Source organism: Chlorocebus sabaeus, chromosome 8 (genome assembly GCF_047675955.1).
Source record: "Chlorocebus sabaeus isolate Y175 chromosome 8, mChlSab1.0.hap1, whole genome shotgun sequence".
In the NCBI taxonomy this organism is placed as follows: Eukaryota; Metazoa; Chordata; class Mammalia; order Primates; family Cercopithecidae; genus Chlorocebus; species Chlorocebus sabaeus.
This window is the reverse complement of record NC_132911.1, coordinates 51,614,902-51,639,909: the sequence shown is the minus strand read 5'-3', so window position 1 is coordinate 51,639,909 and position 25,008 is coordinate 51,614,902. Positions and strand designations below refer to the sequence as shown.

The following is a 25,008-nucleotide window of genomic DNA, read 5'->3' as shown; positions in this document are numbered from 1 at the left end:
ATTCTATTTTCTTCCCTTGTGTTAGTGTGCATAGCAGACTTAATCACTGCATATGTAATTATTAATTCACTTCATCTGTATAATTCATGTACCCCAAGTCCATACTTTATCATATTAATTATTGAGTTTTAGCTTAAGGCAAAAGCTACTTTTTCTTATCTTCTAATTAATAATAGAAAAATGACAGAAACATTTCCAAACACTTGGAAACTAAACAACACACTCCAAAATATCTATGGGTCAAACAGGAAGTCTCAGGAAATTTTAAAAAAATACATTAAACTGAATGAAAATGACAGATTACATATCAGAATTGGTGGGAAGAAGCGAAAGCAGTGCTGAGAAAGAATTTTATAGGGCTAAATGCATATATGAGCTCTTTCCGTGCCTAATGCAGCTATGGCTGGTGGTCCCAAGCAGCATCTAAAGCGGGTAGCAACTCCAAAACATTGGATGCTGGCTAAATTGCCCAGTGTGTTTGTTCATCGTCCATCCACCAGTCCCCACAAGTTGACAGTGTCTCCCCATCATCATTTTCCTAAGGAACAGACTTAAGTATGCCTTGACAGGAGATGAAGTAAAGAAGATTTGTGGCCAGGCATGGCAGCTCATGCTTGTAATCCCAGTACTTTGGGAAGCCGATATGGGCGGATCACGAGGTCAAGAGATCGAGACCATCCTAGCCAACACGGTGAAACTGTATCTCTACCAAAAATACAAAAATTAGCTGGGCGTGGTGGTGGGCGCCTGTAATCCCAGCTACTCAGGAGGCAGAGGCTGAGCCAGGAGAATTGCTTAAAACCAGGAAGTGGAGGTTGCAGTGAGCCAAGATCACGCCATTGCACTCCAGCCTGGCAACAGAGCGAGACTCCATCTCAATAAATAAATAAATAAATAAACAAACAAATAAATAAATAAATATAAAGAAAGAGAGAAGATTTGCATGCAGTGGTTCATTAAGATCAATGGCAATGTTCAAAATGATACAACCCATCCCACTGGAGTCACAGACGTCATGGGCATTGACTAGATAGGAGAGAATTTTCGTCTCATCTATGATACCAAGGGTTGCTTTGCTGTACATCGTATTACACCTGAGGAGCCCAAGTACAAATTGTGCAAAGTGAGAAAAATCTTCGTGGGCACGAAAAGAATCCCTCATCTGGTGACTCATGATGCTTGCATCATCTGCTACCCTGATCCCCTCCCCATCAAGGTGAATGATCCCATTCGGACTGAAATGGAAACTGGCAAGATCACTGATTTCATCAAGTTTGGCACTGGTAACCTGTGGATGGTGAATGGAGGTGCTAACTTGGGAAGAATTGGTGTCATCACCCACAGAGAAAGGCACCCTTGATCTTTTGATGTGGTTCACATAAAAGATGCCAATGGCAACAGCTTTGCCACCCAGCTTTCCAACATTTTTTCTACTGGCAAAGGCAACAAACCATGAATTTTTCTTCTCCGAGGAAAGGTATATGCCTCACCATTGCTGAAGAGAGAGACAAGAGACTGGCAGCCAAACAGAGCAGTGGGTGAAATGGTCTCTGGGTGACAGATTAGATCTTTGTACATAATTAAAAATAATGTGGCATGATTAATAAAAATAAATTAAAAAAATGTGTACATGAGAAAAGGTTCAAATCAATAATCTAGGCTCCCTCTCCAGGAACTTAGAGAAATAACAGCAAAATAAACTCACAGCAAGCTGAGAAAAGGAAATAATAGATTAGAGTAGAAATCAATGAAGCTGAAAATTTAAAATGAAGAAAATTCATGAAACAAACCTGGTTCACAGATAAGACCAATAAGATTGACAAACGTCTAGCAAGACCGACAAAGAAACAAAGAACATGCGAATTACCAATATCTAGAGTAAAAAAAGGAATAGCACTACAGACCATGTAGACATCAAAAGGATAGCAAGGGAACACCATGGACAGGTGTCTGCACAGAAAATTTGACATGTTAGGTAAAATAAACCAATTCCTTGAAAAAAATACAAACTACCACAAGTCACCCAATACAAAGCTGATTATTTGAATAGCCCTATGACTACTAAGTAAATTGATATTGTGATTTCAAAATTTCCCAAACACATATCTCCAGGTTCAGACACTTTCATTATTGAATTCTACCAAACACTTAGGCAACAATTAGTATCAATTCTCCATAATCTTTTCCAAGAAATAGAAGGGAATACTTCCCAATCCATTTTATGAACCTAGAATTACCCTTGTATCAAAACAAAAGAGTACAAAAAGAACACTATAGGCCAATATGCTTTATGAATATAGATGTAAAAATCCTTAACAAAATATTAGCAAATAAAATTCAGTAATATGTAAAAAATATGTATACATCATAACCCAGACGACTTTATTCCAGGGATATAGGGCTAGTTCGACATTTGAAAATCAATCTATGTAATCTACCACATTAAATTATAAAGAAACAAATTGTATCACGTATATCAATACAGAAAAACCACTTGACAAAAATAAATACCCTCTCACGTTAAAACTTCTCAGAAAACTAGAAATTGAGGGAAATTTCCTCAATTTGAGTTAGAGAACATCTATAAAAAACCTACAGTTAATATTACATTTATTGGGGAAAGACTGAAAACTTTCCTCTAAGATTAGGAACAAGCCAGAATGTCTATTCTCACTTCTTTTATTCAGTGTAGTACTGGAAGTTCTAGCCAGTGCGATAAGGCAAGAAAAGGAAAGAAAAGGCATACAGATCAGAGAACAAGAATTAAACTAAGCCTATTTACAGATGGCATGATTGTCTATGTAGAAGTTATGAAAGAATATACAAAAAACTTCTAAAACTAATAAATGAGTCCAGCAAGGCTGCAGGGCACAAAAATCAACACACAAAAATCAATTATATTTCTATATAATAGCGAACTAGAACATGTGGACACCAAAATTTTAAAAAACAACACTTGTTATGATTTCAGAAAAAGAAAGAAAAAAAGGTAGGGCACAGTGGCTCACACCTGTAATCCTAGCACTTTGGGAGGCCAAAGAATCACTTAGGTCAGGAGTTCGAAACCAGCCTGGCCAATATGGTGAAACCCCATCTCTATTAAAAATACAAAAATTAGCTGGAAATCGCTTGAACTCAGGAGGCAGAGGTTGCAGTAAGCTGAGATCGCACCACTGCACTCCAGCCTGGGTGACACAGTGAGACTCTATCCGACGATGACAACAACAACAACAACCACAACAAAAGATAAAAAGAAAGACTTTGGTGTAAACTAACAAAACAACTATAAGAGTTGTATGCTAAAGCTACAAAATGCTAAAGAAAGAAATAAAAGAAGAATCAAACAAATGAAGAGTCATGCTATGTTCATGAACTGAAAGACTTCATTATGTCATATAATTAGTAGTTCAATTCTTTCCAAAATAATATACATTTAACACAATTCCTATTGAAGTTCCAGAAAATTTTTTTGTAGAAATAAAATTACTCTAAAATTTATGTGATAAGGCAAAGGAACTAGAACAGCTAAAACAATTTTGAAAGAGAAGAATAAAGTGCTATGAGTCTGATTTCAAGACATACAGCTTCTGTAGTCATGAATGTGTGATGTACAAAGAAACATACACAAAGATCAATGGAACAGAACACCCATAAATGGATCTATGTGATTTTTGACAAAGGTGCAAAAGCAATTCATTGAAGGAAAGATGTCCTTTTCAACAAATGGTGGAGAAACTGGACACCCACAGGCAAAAAACCAGAAAAACCAAAACCTTCCACCTAAGTCTCACACCTTATATGAAAAGTAACTCAAAATAGATCATAAATACAAAACGACCTAGGAGAAAATCTTGGATTTACAGCTAGGTGAAGAGTTCTTAGACTTGACATCAAAAATACAATTCATAAAAGGAAAAACTGGTACTTTGAACTTCATTAAAATTAAAACATTCTGGGAAAGACCTCGTTGAGAAAGTATGAAAAATATAAGCTAGAGATTGCAATTAAGTAATAGTATCTAGAATATATTAAGAACCTTCAAAATTTCACAATAGCAAACAATCCAATTAGAAAATGAGCAAAAATCACGAACACCTATTTCACTGAAGAGGATAAACAAATGGCGAATGAGCACATGAAAAGATGCTTAATGCCATTAGCATGAAAAATAAAAATAAAACCCTAAGCCTCCCAACCAACTGAACAGAACCCTCTTGGCCAAAGGGACCCCAGAGAAACCCTGAAAAACGAAGTCCCGGGCTGTGATAGGATAAGAGGTTGGTTACGCCTCAGTATGCTCCCTCCTTATTAACCTTTAACCAGAATTCTTTCCTAAGGAGTAAGTGGAAACCAACTCTAGAAAACAAGAAACAGATGATTCATTCCTCTATCGCCTTCAGCCAATTATCTGAGGCCAAAACCAGGCTCCCTCTCCCTCTTTGAAGTTTTGATGTGACAGCCCACCAGCTTGACAACGCATCCCTTCCTAAAAACTGACCACCATATATCTCTGGACCAGTTCTGACTGACTAGCATACGATGTGCTATGAGGGTTTTCAGGTCCTCTGTTTCACCTTTTGATGCCAGAGGGCCAAAAACTCCATCCCTGCATCATGCTAATGCCATCATTTTTTGAACATGTGACCTATGAAGAGGCATGAAGCTCAGTTGTGCTTTTTTCATAAATCTTCATGACTCCTTCTATAGCTTATTGAATCTGTATACTTAGCCAACCCATTGGGCATAAGTACCTGTGTTAGGCTTTCCTACCTTAAATTGCTTTTTCTCAGCTTTTGCCAAAGGCTACATTTCCCAGCCTTCGGTGTGCCACCCTTCATGAGAAATAAAGCTCTCCTTTCCAATTTTTTGAACCACATGATTCTTCACTTGACAAGCATTAGGGAAATGCACATTAAAATCACAATGAGATATCATTACCTACTTATCAGAATAGAAATTAAAAAATAGTGACAACATCAAATGTTGGTATGGAGAAACTGCATCACTCACACATTTACTGGTGGCAATGTAAAATGAAACAGCCACTCTGGAAACCAGCTTGGCAGTTTCTAAAAGAACTAAACATGCAACAACTATAGGACTCAGCAATTGCACTCTTGGATATTTATCCCAGAAAAGTGAAAACTTATCTTCACACAAAAACTTGTAGACAAATATTCATACCAGTACTATTCATAAGTTGGACGTCCTTCCATGGGTGAATAGTTAAATAAACTGATATACCCCCATGCCATGGATGTCCACTCTGCAGTAAAAAGTAACTACTTATACATGCAACAACTGGGATGAATCTCCAGAAAATGATCCTAAGTGAAAAAAGCCAATTTCAAAAGATTACAAACTATGATTCCATTTCCATAGCATTATTGAAATGCAAAATAATAAGAACATAAAATAGACTAGCAATTGCTAAGGGTTCTGGAAGGTGGAAGAAAATAGTATGACTATAAAGAGTGGCAGGAAGGATCCTTTGGTGTTGAAACTATTATATCTTGACTACACTCATAACAAGATCTGGTTTTTATACAGTTCTGCAAGATATTTCCCTTAGTGGAAACTGGGTAAATGATACATAGGATCTTTCTGTATTACTTTTCACAACTGCATGTGAATCTACAATTACCTCAAAATAAAAAGTTTAATTAAAAATCTCTGCACTTGGGCCTGGCGCGGTGGCTCAAGCCTGTAATCCCAGCACTTCGGGAGGCCGAGACGGGCAGATCACGAGGTCAGGAGATCGAGACCATCCTGGCTAACACGGTGAAACCCTGTCTCTACTAAAAAATACAAAAAACTGGCCGGGCGAGGTGGTGGGCGCCTGTAGTCCCAGCTACTCGGGAGGCTGAGGCAGGAGAATGGCGTAACCCCGGGAGGCGAAGCTTGCAGTGAGCTGAGATCCGGCCACTGCACTCCAGCCCAGCTACTTGGGAGGCTAGGGCAGTAAAATCACTTGAACCTGGGAGGCAGAGGTTGCAGTAAGCCAAGATCGTGCCACTGAACTGCAGCCTGGGTGACAGAGTGAGACTCCGTCTCAAAAAAAAAAAAAAAAAAAAAAAAAAAAAAAAAAAATCTCTGCACTTGGATTCCTCTCATTAGCTCCAGGTGTATACATTAATTGAAAGATTTTCAAGCAGGGGAAGTGCTTTGATTTACTTTTATTTAAAAAAAATCCTTAGCTGCTGTGTGGAATCTGAATTAGAAACCAGTGGGACAGGTATTCCAAGGGAGTGGTAACTCTTCTTTAATGTCAGCTTTCCCCCTTCAGAAATCTCTGCTCTGATTCCTTATCACTCTCCAGTCACTCACAGCAACTCTGGGCACTCACAGGGTCTCCTCGGATTTGCCTCTGGTTACATTCACTACAACCCTCATCCAGGTACCCATAAAATAACAAATGGTTGACAACCACCCACCCAGCCCAGAATTTTCTCTTTCACAATCTTAGTCATTAGAAAATGAAAGTTAATCCCTGGTGTACATGGGGATATCCGATAAAGATTAAAAAAAAAGAAAAGAAAATGACAGTTAAGATGACATTGCTTACAGAAAATTTCTCCCTTAATTAAGAAAACTTTGCTGCAGTTTCTTCTTGAGACTTTGTAGACCTTCATTTGATCAGGAGAGAGAGCAAGTGCATGTATGTAACTGATTTGACTGGGGTTTCCAGAATGTGGCTGGGGGACAAAATATTTTATTGTTGTTTTGCAATTATGCATTTTTTTGAATGCCTTTCTTGGTAAAATAAGTTTTCAAAAAATATTTTTTGAAAATATCCCTGTAGTAACAGGGATACTTTTAAAACAAAATTCAAAAGTAAATTAAAATAACCAATTTTATTTTCCTTTTCCCTTACTTGAATACAAAAAGTTAGCAAATACTTTTTGGATGACATCAATATTTATTTTCCCCTATGCTTCAGGCCCGCCTACCCACTCTCTATCAAAGGAGAAATCGAGAGAACAGTTTTATTGCTTGTTTCATTAGAAGTTTTGGTCCTAAGTTAGCCTTATAACCTTCTCATGATATTATTCAAGAAAGTGTTTAGAATTCAAATTCAAATTCAGCACAGTCCCTCAAACTGTAAACTACACAAGTTCCAAGGGTTTATTTACCTCCTATCAAGCATAATGTGGGGGAATAACACAGTCAACTTGGAACAATAAATTCAGCACAACTGTGCTTCCGTTTTCCTCTTATTTGTTCTCTCTCAGGGCCACAGTATATTTTTACTTCTTTCTTTAAAAGTTGGGTTAGGATAAGAAGGAAGCCGGTCCAATCCCTAATCCATGAACTAGAAAGGCCAGGCCAGCTTCCCACCTTGGAAGGAGAGGAACCCAGCTGCTAGCAGAGTCCTAAGACTGCAGGTCCCACAATAAGCACTCAAACCACCATCTGATAGCGTCCCTTGGGAAAAGGGGATTTTTTTAGGAGAAAAGTGAAGGGCCTTAAGATTGTCAGGTATGCACCAAACCCCACTTCCCAAGACTGAATACAGTCCCCTGTTGGACACAAGTCTTGATTTATAAAGCATTTATGTAAGTGGATTAGAAAAACGTCAAGTGGGCAAAGGACATGGCCAGAAAAACCACAAAAAAGGACATATGAAACGCTTGAAAAAGTGTTCAATCTCTTTAATTAAAAAAATGCAAATTAAAATGAGATGCCATTTATCTTTTAAAGTGAAATAAAATAATCAATAGCACTGAAAAGTCTCAGTACTGCCCTGAGTCCCAGGTAGGATGGGCCCCATGTGGTCCTTGTCTGGCTAAGAGAGGTGGCCTCGCTCTGGGCACTGCATACCCACTATCTCTTCTTTGCCTTTTAATGATGTAAGAAAGTACTTACGTATGATGGTGTGCTGGTAAGGAAAAAATTACCACTATATAAAATCTTAATATATTTTTTAAAAGGTTAATCTCTGCTAGTGCAGTAATGGTTAGTTTCTAGTCTCTTTATCTATCACATCTCTCAGCATTTTTTTTCAAATATCTCACAATAGGCCGGGTGTGGTGGCTCACGCCTGTAATCCTAGCCCTTTGGGAGGCTGAAGCAGGTAGATCACCTGAGGTCAGGAGTTTGAGAGCAGCCTGGCCAACCTGGTGAAACCCCGTCTCTACTAAAAATACAAAAATTAGCTGGGCGTGGTGGCGGGTGCCTGTAATCCCAGCTACTTGGGAGGCTGGGGCAGGAAAATCACTTGAACCTGGGAGGCAGAGGTTGCAGTAAGCCAAGATCGTGCCACTGAACTGCAGCCTGGGTGACAGAGTGAGACTCCATCTTTAAAAAAAAAAAAAAAAAAAAAAAAGAAGAAAACAAAACCAAACCAAAACAAATATCCCACAATAATCATTTCTTGCCCTTATTATTGGAAAAAAATAAATCTATTCATAAAGAGAAAAATATGATTCAATTTATATAAATTTCTTTTTGAAGGCTTTGGTTTACTCTCTATTTTATAAAGCAAGACAGACAGCTATATCAAATTTATAGAGGCAAAAACTGAACACTCAAATGTTAAATATAATTACTAGGACCAGAATAAAGCAGCTCAAAACTGAGAAAGAAAAACAGCAGTCAAAGACTGCTGAACATTAACTTACTTAGTTCTTTTTTTTTTGAGGCAGAGTCTCACTCTGTTGTCTAGGCTGGAGTGCAGTGGCGTGATCTCATCTCACTGCAACCTCCACCTTCCAGGTTCAAGCAATTCTCTCGCCTCAGCCTCCCTAGTAGCTGGGACTACAGGCACCACACCCTAGCTAATTTTTGTATTTTTAGTGGAGACGGGGTTTCACCATGTTGGCCAGGCCAGTCTTGAACTCCCGACCTCAGCTGACCTATTGCCTTGGTCTTCCGAAGTGCTGGGATTATAGGCGTGAGCCACCATGCCCAGCCTTAATTTACTTTCATAGTATTTTCTCCTTCCAAAGTTAATCTTCTCAGCAACCTCTGGGAACTCCTGTTTTTTTCTTTATTCTTTTTTTTTTGAGACAGAGTCTAGCTCTATCGCCTAGGCTGGAATACAGTGGCACGATCCCGGCTCACTGCAACCTCTGCCTCCCAGGTTCAAGCAATTCTCCTTTCTTAGCCTCCTGAGTAGTTGGGATTATAGGCGCAACCCACCACGCCTAATTTCTGTATTTTTAGTAGAGATGGGGTTTCACCATGTTTCCAGGTTGGTCTCAAACTGCTGACCTCAGATGATCCACCTGCCTCAGCCTCCCAAAGTGCTGGGATTATAGGTGTGAGCCACCATGTCCGGCCCTGTTTTTTCATTCTTTAAAAAATACACTAATTTTTAGAGTAGCTTTAGGTTTATGAAGAAATTAAGCAGAAATACTGAGAGTTCCCATATACCCTCTCACCTATCTCAGTTTCCCTATTAACATCTTGCATTAATGTGATATATTTATTACAGCTGGTCAGCCAATATTGACACATTATTGAGTAAAGTTCATAATTTACATTGGGTTCACTCTTTCTGTTCTACAGGTCTATGGGTTTTGGCAAATGTATAATGGTACGTGCCCACCATTACAGTATCATACAGAAGTTTCATTGCTCTAAACATACCCTGTCCACCACCTATTCATCTCTCCCTCCCTCTAAACCCCACGGATTTTTAAAATATTTCCATAGTTTTGCCTTTTCCAGAATGTCATACAGTTAGAATTATACCGCATGCAGCCTTTTTAGATTGGTTCCTTTCACTTAGCAATACACATTTAAGGTTCCCCTATATTTTCTCATGGCTTGACAACTCATTTCGTCACTGAGTAATATTCTATTGTGTGGATGAATAAGCACCAGTATGTTTATCTATTCACCTATTGGAGACATCTCAGTTACTTCCAAGTTTTGGGAAATTATGAATAAAGCTGCTATAAGCATTTATGTGCAGGTTTGTATAGATATGTTTTCAACAATTATTCGGATAAATATCAAAAAGTGCAATTGCTGGATCATACGGTAATATGTGTATTTTTATAAGAAAGTGCTGAACTGCCTTCCAAAGTGGCTGTTCCAATTTGCATTTCCATCAGCAATGAATGATAGTTCTGTTGCTCCATATCCTTCCCTACATTTGGTATTGTGTGTTTTGGCTGTTAGCCATTCTAATAGATGTCTAGTGGTATCTCATTGCTGTTTCAATTTGCAATTCCTAATGACATATGATGTTAAGCATCTTTTAATGTGATTATCTGCCATCTGTACATCTCCTTACTGAGTTGTCTGTTCAGAGCTTTTATTAATTTTTTAATTGGGTTGTCTGTTTTCTTACTGAGTTTTAAAAGTTCTTAGTATATTCTGAGTACAAGTTCTTTACAAGATATGTGTTTGTAAAGACTTTCTCCCAGTCTGTGGCTTGTCTGCATTGTCTTAACAGTGTCTTTTACAGAGCAGAATTTAAAAATTTTAACAAAGTTCATCTTGTAAACTTTTTCTCTAACAGATAGTGCCTTTGGTCATTGCCAAACTTAAAGTCATCTAGATTCTCTTCTATCTTATATTCTAGTTCTATAGTTTCACATTTTACATTTAGGTCTATGATTCATTTTGAGTTGCTTTTTGGTGTAAGACCTGTGTCTAGATTCATTCTTTTTCATGTAGATGATCAGGTGTTCCACCACAGTTTCTTGAAAAGATTATTTTTCCATTAAATTTCCTTTGCTTCTTTGTCAAAGATCAATTAACTATATTTACGTCAATTTCTTGTTCTATATTCTGTTCCATTGACCTATTTGGCTATTGTTTTGCCTGTATCACTGCCTTGCTTACAATAATTCTTGAAGTTGGATAATGTCAGTTCTCCTTGTTCTCTTTCAGTATTGAGTCGGCTATTATACGTATTTTGCATTTCAACAGAAACTTTAGAATCAGTTTGTTGATAACCATGAAATAACTTAAAGGCATTTTGATTGGAATTACACCGAATCTACAGATCAAGTTGGGAAGAACTGACATCTTAATAACATTGAGTCTTCTTATCTATGAACATGGAATATACTGTTTAGCTCTTCTTTGATTTCTTCATCAGAATTTTGTACATTTCTTCAGGTAGATGTTTTATATGTATATGTATTTAGATTTATACCTGCTTGATTTTTTGATGCAAATGTAAATGGCATTGTTTTTATTCTCCAATTGTTCATTGCTAGTATATAAGTAACTATTACATGTTAACATATTCTGCAGCCTTGCTATAATCACTTCCTAGGTCAGAAATTCTTTCGGTGATTCTCTGGGATTTCTACATACATAATCATAATCATGTTATCTGCAAATAAGGACAGCTTTATTTCATCCCTCACAATCTGTGAGTGGTGAAAAGGGCATTCTTCCTTGTCTTGCTCCTGTTCTTAGTGGGAAAACATCTAGTTTCTCACCATTAAGTATGATGTCAGCTGCAGGTTTCTTAGAAGAGGTTCTTTAACAAGTTGAGGATGTGTCTTCTATTGCTAGTTTGCTGACCTTTTTTTTTAAACATCAAAAATGGGTGTTGGATTTTGGCGAATCCTTTTCTTCCATCTATTCATAAGATATGATTTTTCTTCTTTAGCCTGTTGGTGTGATGTATTACATTAATTGTTTTTTGAATGGTAAACTTGGTCAAGGTAGATAATTCTTCTTATATGTGTTAGATTTGATTTGTCAATATGTTGTTAAATATTTATGTATCTACATTCATGAGAGACACTGGTCCTTAGTTTTCCTTCCTTATAATGTCTTTGCCTGATTTTTAATACTGGCCTCACAGAATTAGTTATTTGTTATCTGCAAATAAGGACAGCTTTATTTCATCCCTCACAATCTGTGAGTGGTGAAAAGGGCATCCCTCCTTGTCTTGCTCCTGCACTTAGTGCTTAAGTGTTTCCTTAAGTTTCTATTTTCTGGGAAGGATTATAGAGTATTCCTTCTGCTTCTATTTTCTGGATGAGACTGTAGAAAATAGGTATAATTTCTGCCCTAAATGTTTGGTAAAATTTACTAGTGAACCCATCTGAGTCTGGTGCTTTCTGCGTGGAAAGGTTATTATTGATTTTCTTTAATAAATGCAGGTCTAATCAGATTATCTGTTTCTCCTTGTATGAGTTTTGGTAGAGTGTGTCTTTCACGTAATCGGTCTATTTCCACTAGGTCAATGAATTTGTGGGCAGAGTTTTCCAAAATATTATTTTATTATCCTTTTAGTATCTATGGGATCAGTAGTAATGGTCACTCTTTCACTTCTGATATTAGTAATTTCTGTCTTTTTCCTTTTCTCTTAATCTGGCTCCACATTTATCAATTTTATTAATCTTTCAAAGAACCAGCTTTTTTTTTTTTTTTTTTCTGTTGATTTTCTCTAATTTCCTGTTTTCAATTTCATTTTAGGTTTGGGAGTACATGTGAAGGTTTGTTACAGAGGTAACATGTGTCATGGGGGTTTGTTGTATGTATTATTTCACCACCTAGGTATTAGGCTCAGTACCCAACAGTTATCTTTTCTGCTCTTCTCCCTCCTCCAACCCTCCCACTTCAAGTAGACCCCAGTGTCTGCTGTTTCCTTCTTTGTGTTCTTAAGTTCTTATCATTTAGCTCCCACTTATAAGTGAGAACATGTGGTATTTGGTTTTCTGTTCCTGTGTTACTTCACTAAGGATAAGAGCCTCCAGCTCCATCCAAGTTCCTGCAAAAGACATGATCTTGTTCATTTTTATGGCTGCATAGTATTCCATGGTGTATATGTACATTTTCTTTGTCCAGTCTACTGTTGATGGGCATTTAGGTTGATTCCATGTCTTTGCTATTGTGAACAGTGCTGCAATAAACATTCACATGGATGTATCTTTATGGTGTAATGATTTATATTCCTCTGGGTATATACATAGTGTATTAGTCTGTTACCATGTTGCTATGAACAAACACCAAACACTGGGAAATTTATGAAGAAAAGAGGTTTAATCGACTCACAGTTCTGCATGGCTGGGATGGCCTCAGGAAACTTACAATCATGGTGGAAGGCATCTCTTCACAGGGCAGCAGGAGAGAGAATGAGTGCCAGCAGGGGAAATACCAGTCACTTACAAAACCATCAGATCTCATGAGAACTCACTCACTATCACTAGAACAGCATAGGAAAAATGGCCCCCATGATTCAATTACCTCCACCTGCTCCCACGCTTGGGTGGCCTCAGGAAACTTACACTCATGGTGGGAGGCACCTCTTCACAGGGCAACAGGAGAGAGAATGAGTGCCAGCAGGGGAAATACCAGTCACTTACAAAACCATCAGATCTCATGAGAACTCACTCACTATCACTAGAACAGCACAGGAAAAACGGCCCCCACGGCTCAATTACCTCCACCTAGTCCTGCCCTTGACACATGGGGATTATTGCAATTCAAGGTGAGATTTGGGTGGGGACGCAGAGCCAAACCGTTATGACCCAGTAATGGGATCGCTGGATCAAATGGTAGTTCTGCTTTTAGCTCTGAGGAATCACCATACTGCTTTCCACAATGGTTGAACTAATTTACACTCCCATCAACTGTGTATTAGGGTTCCCTTTTCTCTGCAGCCTCGCCAGCATGTTATTTTTTGACATTTTAATAATAGCTATTCTGACTGGTGTGAGATGGTATGTAACTGTGGTTTTGATTTGCATTTCTCTAATAGTCAGTGATGTTGAGTTTTTTTTTTTCCCCATATGCTTGTTGGCCACATGTATGTCTTGTTTTGAGAAGTGACTATTCATATCCTTTACCCACTTTTTAATGGGGTTTTCTCTTGTAAATTTGTTTAAGTTCCTTATAGATGCTGGATATTAGACCTTTGTCAGATGCATAGTTTGCAAATATTTTCTCCCACCCTGTAGGCTGTTTACTCCTTTGAGTTTCTTTTGCTGTGCAGAAGCTCTTTAGTTTAGTTAGATCCCACTTGTCAGTTTTTGCTTTTGTTGTGACTGCTTTTGGTATATTTCTCATGAAATCTTTGCCCATTCCTATGTCAAGGATGGTACTACCTAAGTTGTGTTCCAGGGTTTTTACAGTTTGGGATTTTACGTTTAATTCTTTAATCTACTTTGAGTTGAGAATTTTTATTATTTTATTAATTATTGGTAAAAATTATTTTGTTCTTTCTATTTATGATTTAATTCACTCTTCTTTTTCTGGTTTCCTAAAGTGGAAGTTTAGATTTACTGATTTAAATATTTTTTCTTTTTATTGTGTACATTCAATGCTATAAATTTTCTTTACACTGCTTTCACTGAAACTTACAAATTTGATTATGTTGCATTTTCATTTTCACTTTGTTAAAATAGTTTAAAGTTCTCTTGAGATTTCTTGATGTGTGTTAGAAGTGTACTGTTTAACTTCCAAGTATTTTGTTACTGAGTTCCAATTTAATTCCATTATGGTCTGAAACATATTCTGTGAGATCCTATCATTTAAATTTGTTAAGGTGTGTTCTATGGTCCAGAATTTGGTCTGCCTTGGTGAATGTTTGCATGAGCTTGAGAAGAATGTATATTCTGCTGCTGTTGAATCAAGTATTCTATAAATGTAAATTAGATTCTGTTGATTGTGCTGTTCAGTTCAACAACGACTTTATTGAGTTCTGCCTGCTGGATCTGTCAATTACTTACAAAAGAGTGCTGAAGTCTCCAGCTGTAATAGTGGTTTTGTATATTTTTCTTTGCAGTTCTATCAGTTTTTTTGCCTCGTATTTTAAATCTGTTGTCACATAAATATACATTAAGGGCTGTTACATCATCTTGGAGAACTGACCTCTTTTTCATTACGTAATGCTCCCTCTTTATCTTTGATAATTTTTCTTGCTCTAAAGTTGGCTTTGTTTGAAATTAATATAGGTACTCCAGCTTTCTTTTGATCAATGTTAGCATCCCTATCTGTGTTTTTATATTTAAAATGAGGTTATTATAGGCATCTTGTAGTTGAGTTTTATTTTTGTTTAAATCCACTCTGGGCCAGGCATGGTAGCTTATGCCTCTAATCCCAGCACTTTGGGAGGCCAAGGCAGATGGATCACCTGAGGTCAGGAGTTCAAAACCAGCCTGATCAACAAGGAGAAACCCTATCTCTATTAAAAATATATAATTAGCCAGGCATGGTGGTGCATGCCTGTAACCCCAGCTACTTGGGAGGCTGAGGCAGAAGAATTGTTTGAACCTGGGAGACGGAGGTTGCAGTGAGCCAACCCATTGCATTACAGCCTGGGAAACAAAATAACCAAACTCTGCCTAAAAAAAAAAAAAAAAAAAATTCCACTCTGACAATCTTGGTCTTTTAATTAGAGTTCAGATCACTGATCTTTAAAGCAATTATTGATATAGCAGGACTAATATCTATTTGTTACTGTCGTCTATTACTTGCCCTTGTTCTTTCTGTTATTGTATTCCACTTTTTCTCCCTATAGTTTTAATTGGCCATTTTATATGATTCCATTTTTTTCTTCTCTTAATGTAATAATTTTAGTTGTATGCCACATAATGGTGGTTCAGTCAATGGCAGACTACATATATGACAGTGGTCCCTTAAGATTATCACGGAGCTGAAAGATTCTTACCGCCTAGTGATGTCCTGAGAAACTGACTAATAAGGCTTTCTTGGAACTGGAACAGGAATGCATACATCAAGAAGAGGTAAGAGAAAAGGAAACTGCAGGAGAAGAAACAGAAGTAGAATCCCCAAGAAAATTCCCAGTGAAGGGTTTAGCAGAAGCTTTTACAGACCTCAATATGCTCCTTAAAAAGTCTTCTGAAAACATAAACCCCAGTACTAAAAGGTTTTCATTAATGTTGAGGAATGTTCACGGTGTATTCTCTGCTTATAAGCAAATCTATGATGATAAAGCAACAAACCAAGTGATCCATCATGGATATATTTCTAAAAGGAATGACATCTCCTGAAGAGGAGCCTCAGGCAGGTCCTTCAGGAAGTTTTCCCAAAGAAAAGAATTGTCATAGGAAATGATAGCTCCATTCACATTATTGCCCATGAAGGCCAGCCAGTGCGGAAAGTTGTAGAGGCAGAAGACTGTGTGACATTGATGATCCTGACCCCGTGTAGGCCTAGGCTAATGTTTGTGTATCTCGGTTTTTAGCAAAAAAGCTTTACAAGTTTTTTAAAAAGGTTGGGCACAGTAATTCATGCCTGCAATCCCTTTGGGAGGCCAAGGTGGGAAGAACACCTGTGGCCAGGAATTTGGGACCAACCTGGGCAACACAGCGAAGAACATTTTTAAAAAGTAGCTGGGTGAGGTGGCACATGCCTGGAGTCTAAACTACTTGGAATGCTTAAGTGAGAGGGTCACTTGTGCCCAGGAGTTTGAGGCTGCAATAAGCCATGACTGCGCCACTGCACTTCAGTCCGGGGGACGCATGACCTTGCCTCTTAAAAAAAAGTTATAAAAAATTTTGTTTTAACAGAAAAAATTTTTAAAATAAGGATATAAAAATATTTTTGAAATAATTTTGTACAACTGTACTATGTGTGTTATAAGCCAAGTATTACTACAAAAAGATAAAAAAGTTAAGAAAAATTAAGTTTATGAAGTAAAAAAGTTACAGTAAGCTAAGGTTAATTTATTATTAAAGAAATGCTTTTTTATAAATTTAGTGTAGCCTAAGTGTTCAGCGTTTATATAAAGTCTACAGTAGTGCACAGTAATGTTCTATACCTTCACATTCCCTCACCACTCACTGACGGCCCCCAACCCCAGAACAACTTCCAGTCCTGCAAGTTCCATTCCAGGTAAGTGCCCTATAGAGAGGCACCATTGTTAACCTTTATACCATAGCTTTACTGTACTTTTTCTATGTTTAGATATGTTTATTTTTTTTCTGACACCATGGTTCTAAAGGTGTTTTGTTTTGTATTTGACACAGAGTCTCGCTGTGTCACCCAGGCTGGAGTGCAGAGGCCCGATCTCAGCTCACTGCAACCTCCACCTCCCAGGTTCAAGTGATCCTTGTGCCTCAGCCTCCTGAGTAGCTGGGATTACAGGCGAGTGTCACCACACCCAGCTGGAGTTTCACCATTTTGGCCAGGCTGGTCTCGAACTCCTGGCCTCAAGTGATCTGCCTGTCTCAGCCTCCCAAAGTGCTGGGATTATAGACATGAGCCACTGCATTTAGATATGTTTAGATACACAAATATTTATCATTTTGTTACAATGTTCTATGGTGTTCAGTATAGTTACATGCTGTACAGGTATGTAGCCTAGGATCAGTAGTCTATACCATACAGCCTCAATGTGTAGTAGGCTATATCACCTAGGTTTGTGTAAGTGCCCTTATGATGTCTGCATAATGATGAAATCACCTAATAATGCATTTCTCAGAACATATCCCCATCATTAAGTGACATATGATTGTACTTCCTTTTTTACTTTTTTATGTGGTTCCTCTTGAGTTTGATATGCATTTAAAAGTAATTCAAGTCCACTTTTAAATAACACTATGCCACTTCCCGGGTAGCACAAGTACTTTACAGTAACAAAATATTTCTAATTCCTCCTTGTATCTCTTATAATATAGCTGTCATTCATTTCATTTATACATGAACTATGACCACTGAATACATTTTAGCTATTATTTTTAACTTATCTGTTAGATCAACTGAGGTTTTATTTTACCTACATTTATTCCTTCGCTTATAATCCTCCTTTCTTTATGTAGATCTCCATTTCTGACCTATATTATTTTCCTTCCTTTTAAATAATTTCTTTTAACATTTCTTGCAAGGTAGCCTTAGTATTGACAAATTGTCTCAGTTTTTGTCTGGGCTAGTGTTTTATTTTTCTGTCCTTTGAAGGATATTTTTGCTAGATATAGGATTCTAAGTTGGTGAGTTTTTTACTTCAATACTTTACTTTTATTTTTTATTTTATTTATTTATTTTTTGAGATGGAGTCTCGTTCTGTTGCCCAGGCGTGCAGTGGTGCGATCTCGGCTCACAACAACCTCCACCTCCTGGGCTCAAGTGATTCTCCTGCCTCAGTCTCCTGAGTAGCTGGGATTACAGGTGCGTGCTACCATGCCCGGCGAATTTTTTGTATTTTTAGTAGAGATGGGGTTTCATCATATTAGCCAGGATGGTCTTGATCTCCTGACCTCGTAATCCTCCCGCCTCAGCCTCCCAAAGTGTTAGGATTACAGGCCTGAGTCACTAGGTCCAGCCTCCTTTAATACTTCAAATATTGTGCTACATCTTTTAGTGTGCAAGATTTCTGAAGGGAAGTCTGATGTAATTCTTATCCTTCGTCCGCTATAGGTGGTATGTTTCTGCCAGCTCCCCCTGTGGTGTTTTTTATTCGTCTATAATTTTCTGCAGTTTAAGTATGACATGCCTAAGTGTAGATTTTGTTTTAGATATTGTTTTATTTATCCTGTTGCTGTTTAAGCTTCCTGAATCTATGGTTTGGAACATATCATTAATCTGGAAAAATTCTTTTTTTGACTTCCTGTCTTTCCTCTCCTCTGGTATTCCCATTACATGTATGCTATACCTTTTGCAAATGTCCCACAGTTCTTGAATATTATGTTCTGTTTTTTTCTTTTACTCTTTTTTCTTTTTGTATTTTAGTTTTGGAAGTTTTGGTTGACATTTCTTCAAGCTCACGAATTCTTTCAGTGGCCATGTCCAAGTCTACTGATGAGTACATTGAAGGCATTCTTCACTTCCGTTATGGTGCCTTTGGTATCTAGGATTTCCTTTTGATCTTTCCTAGGGTTTTCATCTCTCTCCTTTACCCACCTTTTCTTGCCTGTTTGTCCAATCTTCCCTTTAAAGCCCCCAGCATATTAATCTTAGGAATTAAAAAAATTCCTAGTCTGATTAATTCTAACATCTCTGCAAAATCTGAGTCTGGTTCTAACGCTTGTTCTGTTTCTTCAAACCGTGATTTATTTGTCTTTTAGAATATGTAGTAATTTTTTGTTGTTGAAAGCCAGACATGACATACTGTGTGAGACAGACTGCAGTATAAAGATCTTCAGTATAAGGTTTTAAAATTTCACTTTTTAAAAAAATTTTTTTCCTTTTTCATTTTACATGAGATATGTATTTAAACAAGCAGATACTGGACTTGAAGGGGAAAGTATCAAGGATTCCTTTGCTCACTTTTTTTTTGTAAAGACAGATTGGCCCCATGTGAACAGCTACATAGAAAAAAGTGATGAGGGGGCGGAGCAAGATGGCCGAATAGGAACAGCTCCAGTCTCCAACTCCCAGCGCGAGCGACACAGAAAACCAGTGATTTCTGCATTTTCAACTGAGGTACTGGGTTCATCTCACTAGGGAGTGCCGGACAATCGGTGCTGGTCAGCTGCTGCAGCCCGACCAGCGAGAGCTGAAGCAGGGCGAGGCATCGCCTCACCTGGGAAGCGCAAGGGGGAAGGGAATCCCTTTTCCTAGCCAGGGGAACTGAGACACACAACACCTGGAAAATCAGGTAACTCCCACCCCAATACTGTGCTTTAAGGAAACAGGCACACCAGGAGATTATATCCCACACCTGGCCCGGAGGGTCCCGCGCCCACTGAGCGTCCCTCATTGCTAGCACAGCAGTCTTTGATCTACTGGCAAGGCAGCAGGGAGGCTGGGGGAGGGGCGACCACCATTGCTGAGGCTTAAGTAGGTAAACAAAGCTGCTGGGAAGCTCGAACTGGGTGGAGCTCACAGCAGCTCAAGGAAACCTGCCTGTCTCTGTAGACTCCGCCTCTGGGGACAGGGCACAGTAAACAATAACAAACGCAGCAGAAACCTCTGCAGACGCAAATGACTCTGTCTGACAGCTTTGAAGAGAACAGTGGATCTCCCAACACGGAGGTTGAGATCTGAGAAGGGACAGACTGCCTGCTCAAGTGGGTCCCTGACCCCTGAGTAGCCTAACTGGGAGACATCCCCCACTAGGGGCAGTCTGACACCCCACACCTCACAGGGTGGAGTACCCCCCTAAGAGGAAGCTTCTAAAGCAAGAATCAGACAGGTACACTCACTGTTCAGCAATATTCTATCTACTGCAGCCTCTGCTGCTGATACCCAGGCAAACAGGGTCTGGAGTGGATCTCAAGCAATCTCCAACAGACCTACAGCTGAGTGTTCTGACTGTTAGAAGGAAAACTATCAAACAGGAAGGACACCTACACCAAAACCCCATCAGTACGTCACCATCCTCAAAGACCAGAGGCAGATAAAACCACAAAGATGGGGAAAAAGCAGGGCAGAAAAGCTGGAAATTCAAAAAATAAGAACACATCTCCCCCGGCAAAGGAGCGCAGCTCATCGCCAACAACGGATCAAAGCTGGATGGAGAATGACTTTGACGAGATGAGAGAAGGCGGCTTCAGTCCATCAAACTTCTCAGAGCTAAAGGAGGAATTACATACCCAGCGCAAAGAAACTAAAAATCTTGAAAAAAAAGTGGAAGAATTGATGGCTAGAGTAATTAATGCAGAGAAAGTCATAAACGAAATGAAAGAGATGAAAACCATGACATGAGAAATACATGACAAATGCACAAGCTTCAGTAACCGACTCGATCAACTGGAAGAAACAGTATCAGCGATTGAGGATCAAATGAATGAAATGAAGCGAGAAGAGAAACCAAAAGAAAAAAGAAGAAAAAGAAATGAACAAAGCCTGCAAGAAGTATCGGATTATGTAAAAAGACCAAATCTACGTCTGATTGGGGTGCCTGAAAGTGAGGGGGAAAATGGAACCAAGTTCTAAAACACTCTTCAGGATATCATCCAGGAGAACTTCCCCAACCTAGGAGGGCAGGCCAACATTCAAATCCAGGAAATACAGAGAATGCCAAAAAGATACTCTTCGAGAAGAGGAACTCCAAGACACATAATTGCCAGATTCACCAAAGTTGAAATGAAAGAAAAAATCTTAAGGGCAGCCAGAGAGAAAGGTCGGGTTACTCACAAAGGGAAGCCCATCAGACTAACAGCAGATCTCTCGGCAGAAACTCTACAAGCCAGAAGAGAGTGGGGGCCAATATTCAACATTCTTAAAGAAAAGAATTTTAAACCCAGAATTTCATATCCAGCCAAACTAAGTTTCATAAGTGAAGGAGAAATAAAATCCTTTACAGATAAGCAAATGCTTAGAGATTTTGTCACCACTAGGCCTGCCTTACAAGAGATCCTGAAGGAAGCACTAAACATGGAAAGGAACAACTGGTACCAGCCATTGCAAAAACATGCCAAAATGTAAAGACCATCGAGGCTAGGAAGAAACTGCATCAACTAACGAGCAAAATAACCAGTTAATATCATAATGGCAGGATCAAGTTTACACATAACAATATTAACCTCAAATGTAAATGGACTATATGCTCCAATTAAAAGACACAGACTGGCAAACTGGATAAAGAGTCAAGACCCATCAGTCTGCTATATTCAGGAGACCCATCTCACATGCAGAGACATACATAGGCTCAAAATAAAGGGATGGAGGAAGATTTACCAAGCAAATGGAGAACAAAAAAAAAAGCAGGGGTTGCAATCCTAGTCTCTGATAAAACAGACTTTAAACCATCAAAGATCAAAAGAGACAAAGAAGGCCATTACATAATGGTAAAGGGATCAACTCAACAGGAAGAGCTAACTATCCTAAATATATATGCACCCAATACAGGAGCACCCAGATTCATAAAGCAAGTCCTTAGAGACTTACAAAGAGACTTCGACTCCCATACAATAATAATGGGAGACTTCAACACTCCACTGTCAACATTAGACAGATCAACGAGACAGAAGGTTAACAAGGATATCCAGGAATTGAACTCATCTCTGCAGCAAGCAGACCTAATAGACATCTACAGAACTCTCCACCCCAAATCAACAGAATATACATTCTTCTCAGCACCACATCGCACTTATTCCAAAATTGACCACATAATTGGAAGTAAAGCACTCCTCAGCAAATGTACAAGAACAGAAATTATAACAAACTGTCTCTCAGACCACAGTGCAATCAAACTAGAACTCAGGACTAAGATTCTCAATCAAAACCGCTCAACTACATGGAAACTGAACAACCTGCTCGTGAATGACTACTGGGTACATAACGAAATGAAGGCAGAAATAAAGATGTTCTTTGAAACCAATGAGAACAAAGATACAACATACCAGAATCTCTGGGACACATTTAAAGCAGTGTGTAGAGGGAAATTTATAGCACTAAATGCCCACAAGAGAAAGCAGGAAAGATCTAAAATTGACACTCTAACATCGCAGTTAAAAGAACTAGAGAAGCAAGAGCAAACACATTCGAAAGCTAGCAGAAGGCAAGAAATAACTAAGATCAGAACAGAACTGAAGGAGATAGAACACAAAAAACCCTCCAAAAAATCAATGAATCCAGGAGTTGGGTTTTTGAAAAGATCAACAAAATTGACAGACCGCTAGCAAGACTAACAAAGAAGAAAAGAGAGAAGAATCAAATTGACGCAATAAAAAATGATAAAGGGGATATCACCACCGACCCCACAGAAATACAAACTACCATCAGAGAATACTATAAACACCTCTACGCAAATAAACTGGAAAATCTAGAAGAAATGGATAATTTCCTGGACACTTATAGTCTTCCAAGAGTAAACCAGGAAGAAGTTGAATCCCTGAATAGACCAATAGCAGGCTCTGAAATGGAGGCAATAATTAATAGCCTACCAACCAAAAAAAGTCCAGGACCAGATGGATTCACAGCTGAATTCTCCCAGAGGTACAAGGAGGAGCTGGTACCATTCCTTCTGAAACTATTCCAATCAATAGAAAAAGAGGGAATCCTCCCTAACTCATTTTATGAGGCCAACATCATCCTGATACCAAAGCCTGGCAGAGACACAACAAAAAAAGAGAATTTTAGACCAATATCCCTGATGAACATCGATGCAAAAATCCTCAATAAAATACTAGCAAACCGGATTCAGCAACACATCAAAAAGCTTATCCACCATGATCAAGTGGGCTTCATCCCTGGGATGCAAGGCTGGTTCAACATTCGCAAATCAATAAACATAATCCAGCATATAAACAGAACCAAAGACAAGAACCACATGATTATCTCAATAGATGCAGAAAAGGCTTTTGACAAAATTCAACAGCCCTTCATGCTAAAAACGCTCAATAAATTCGGTATTGGTGGAACGTACCTCAAAATAATAAGAGCTATTTATGACAAACCCACAGCCAATATCATACTGAATGAGCAAAAACTGGAAAAATTCCCTTTGAAAACCGGCACAAGACAGGGATGCCCTCTCACACCACTCCTGTTCAACATAGTGTTGGAAGTTCTGGCTAGGGCAATCAGGCAAGAGAAAGAAATCAAGGGGATTCAGTTAGGAAAAGAAGAAGTCAAATTGTCCCTCTTTGCAGATGACATGATTGTATATTTAGAAAACCCCATTGTCTCAGCCCAAAATCTCCTTAAGCTGATAAGCAACTTCAGCAAAGTCTCAGGATACAAAATTAATGTGCAAAAATCACAAGCATTTTTATACACCAGTAACAGACAAACAGAGAGCCAAATCAGGAATGAACTTCCATTCACAATTGCTTCAAAGAGAATAAAATACCTAGGAATCCAACTTACAAGGGATGTAAAGGACCTCTTCAAGGAGAACTACAAACCACTGCTCAGTGAAATAAAAGAGGACACAAACAAATGGAAGAACATACCATGCTCATGGATAGGAAGAATCAATATCGTGAAAATGGCCATACTGCCCAAGGTTATTTATAGATTCAATGCCATCCCCATCAAGCTACCAATGAGTTTCTTCATAGAATTGGAAAAAACTGCTTTAAAGTTCATACGGAACCAAAAAAGACCCCGCATCTCCAAGACAGTCCTAAGTCAAAAGAACAAAGCTGGAGGCATCACGCTACCTGACTTCAGACTATACTACAAGGCCACAGTAACCAAAACAGCATGGTACTGGTACCAAAACAGAGATATAGACCAATGGAACAGAACAGAGTCCTCAGAAATAATACCACACATCTACAGCCATCTGATCTTTGACAAACCTGAGAGAAACAAGAAATGGGGAAAGGATTCCCTATTTAATAAATGGTGCTGGGAAAATTGGCTAGCCATAAGTAGAAAGCTGAAACTGGATCCTTTCCTTACTCCTTATACGAAAATTAATTCAAGATGGATTAGAGACTTAAATGTTAGACCTAATACCATAAAAATCCTAGGGGAAAACCTAGGTAGTACCATTCAGGACATAGGCATGGGCAAAGACTTCATGTCTAAAACACCAAAAGCAACGGCAGCAAAAGCCAAAATTGACAAATGGGATCTCATTAAACTAAAGAGCTTCTGTACAGCAAAGGAAACTGCCATGCGAGTGAACAGGCAACCTACAGAATGGGAGAAAATGTTTGCAATCTACTCATCTGACAAAGGGCTAATATCCAGAACCTACAAAGAACTGAAACAAATTTACAAGAAAAAAACAAACAACCCCATCAAAAAGTGGGCAAAGGATATGAACAGACATTTCTCAAAAGAAGACATTCATACAGCCAACAGACACATGAAAATATGCCCATCATCACTGGCCATCAGAGAAATGCAAATCAAAACCACAATGAGATACCATCTCACACCAGTTAGAATGGCAATCATTAAAAAGTCAGGAAACAACAGGTGCTGGAGAGGATGTGGAGAAACAGGAACACTTTTACACTGTTGGTGGGATTGTAAACTAGTTCAACCATTATGGAAAATAGTATGGCTATTCCTCAAGGATCTAGAACTAGATGTACCTATGACCCAGCCATCCCATTACTGTGTATATACCCAAAGGATTATAAATCATGCTGCTATAAAGACACATGCACACGTATGTTTATTGCGGCACTATTCACAATAGCAAAGACTTGGAATCAACCCAAATGTCCATCAGTGACAGACTGGATTAAGAAAATGTGGCACATATACACCATGGAATACTAT

General features: G+C 38.5%; 1 protein-coding gene and 1 pseudogene across 11 annotated transcripts in view; one reads left to right on the top strand and one right to left on the bottom strand.

The window, feature by feature from the left end:
* The window catches only part of SPIDR (scaffold protein involved in DNA repair), a 502,324-nt gene that overhangs the window by 200,642 nt on the left and 276,674 nt on the right, over positions 1 to 25,008 (bottom strand). The gene's annotated exons all lie outside the window — the stretch shown is intronic.
* Positions 211 to 3,363, top strand: LOC103236755 (small ribosomal subunit protein eS4, X isoform-like; annotated as a pseudogene).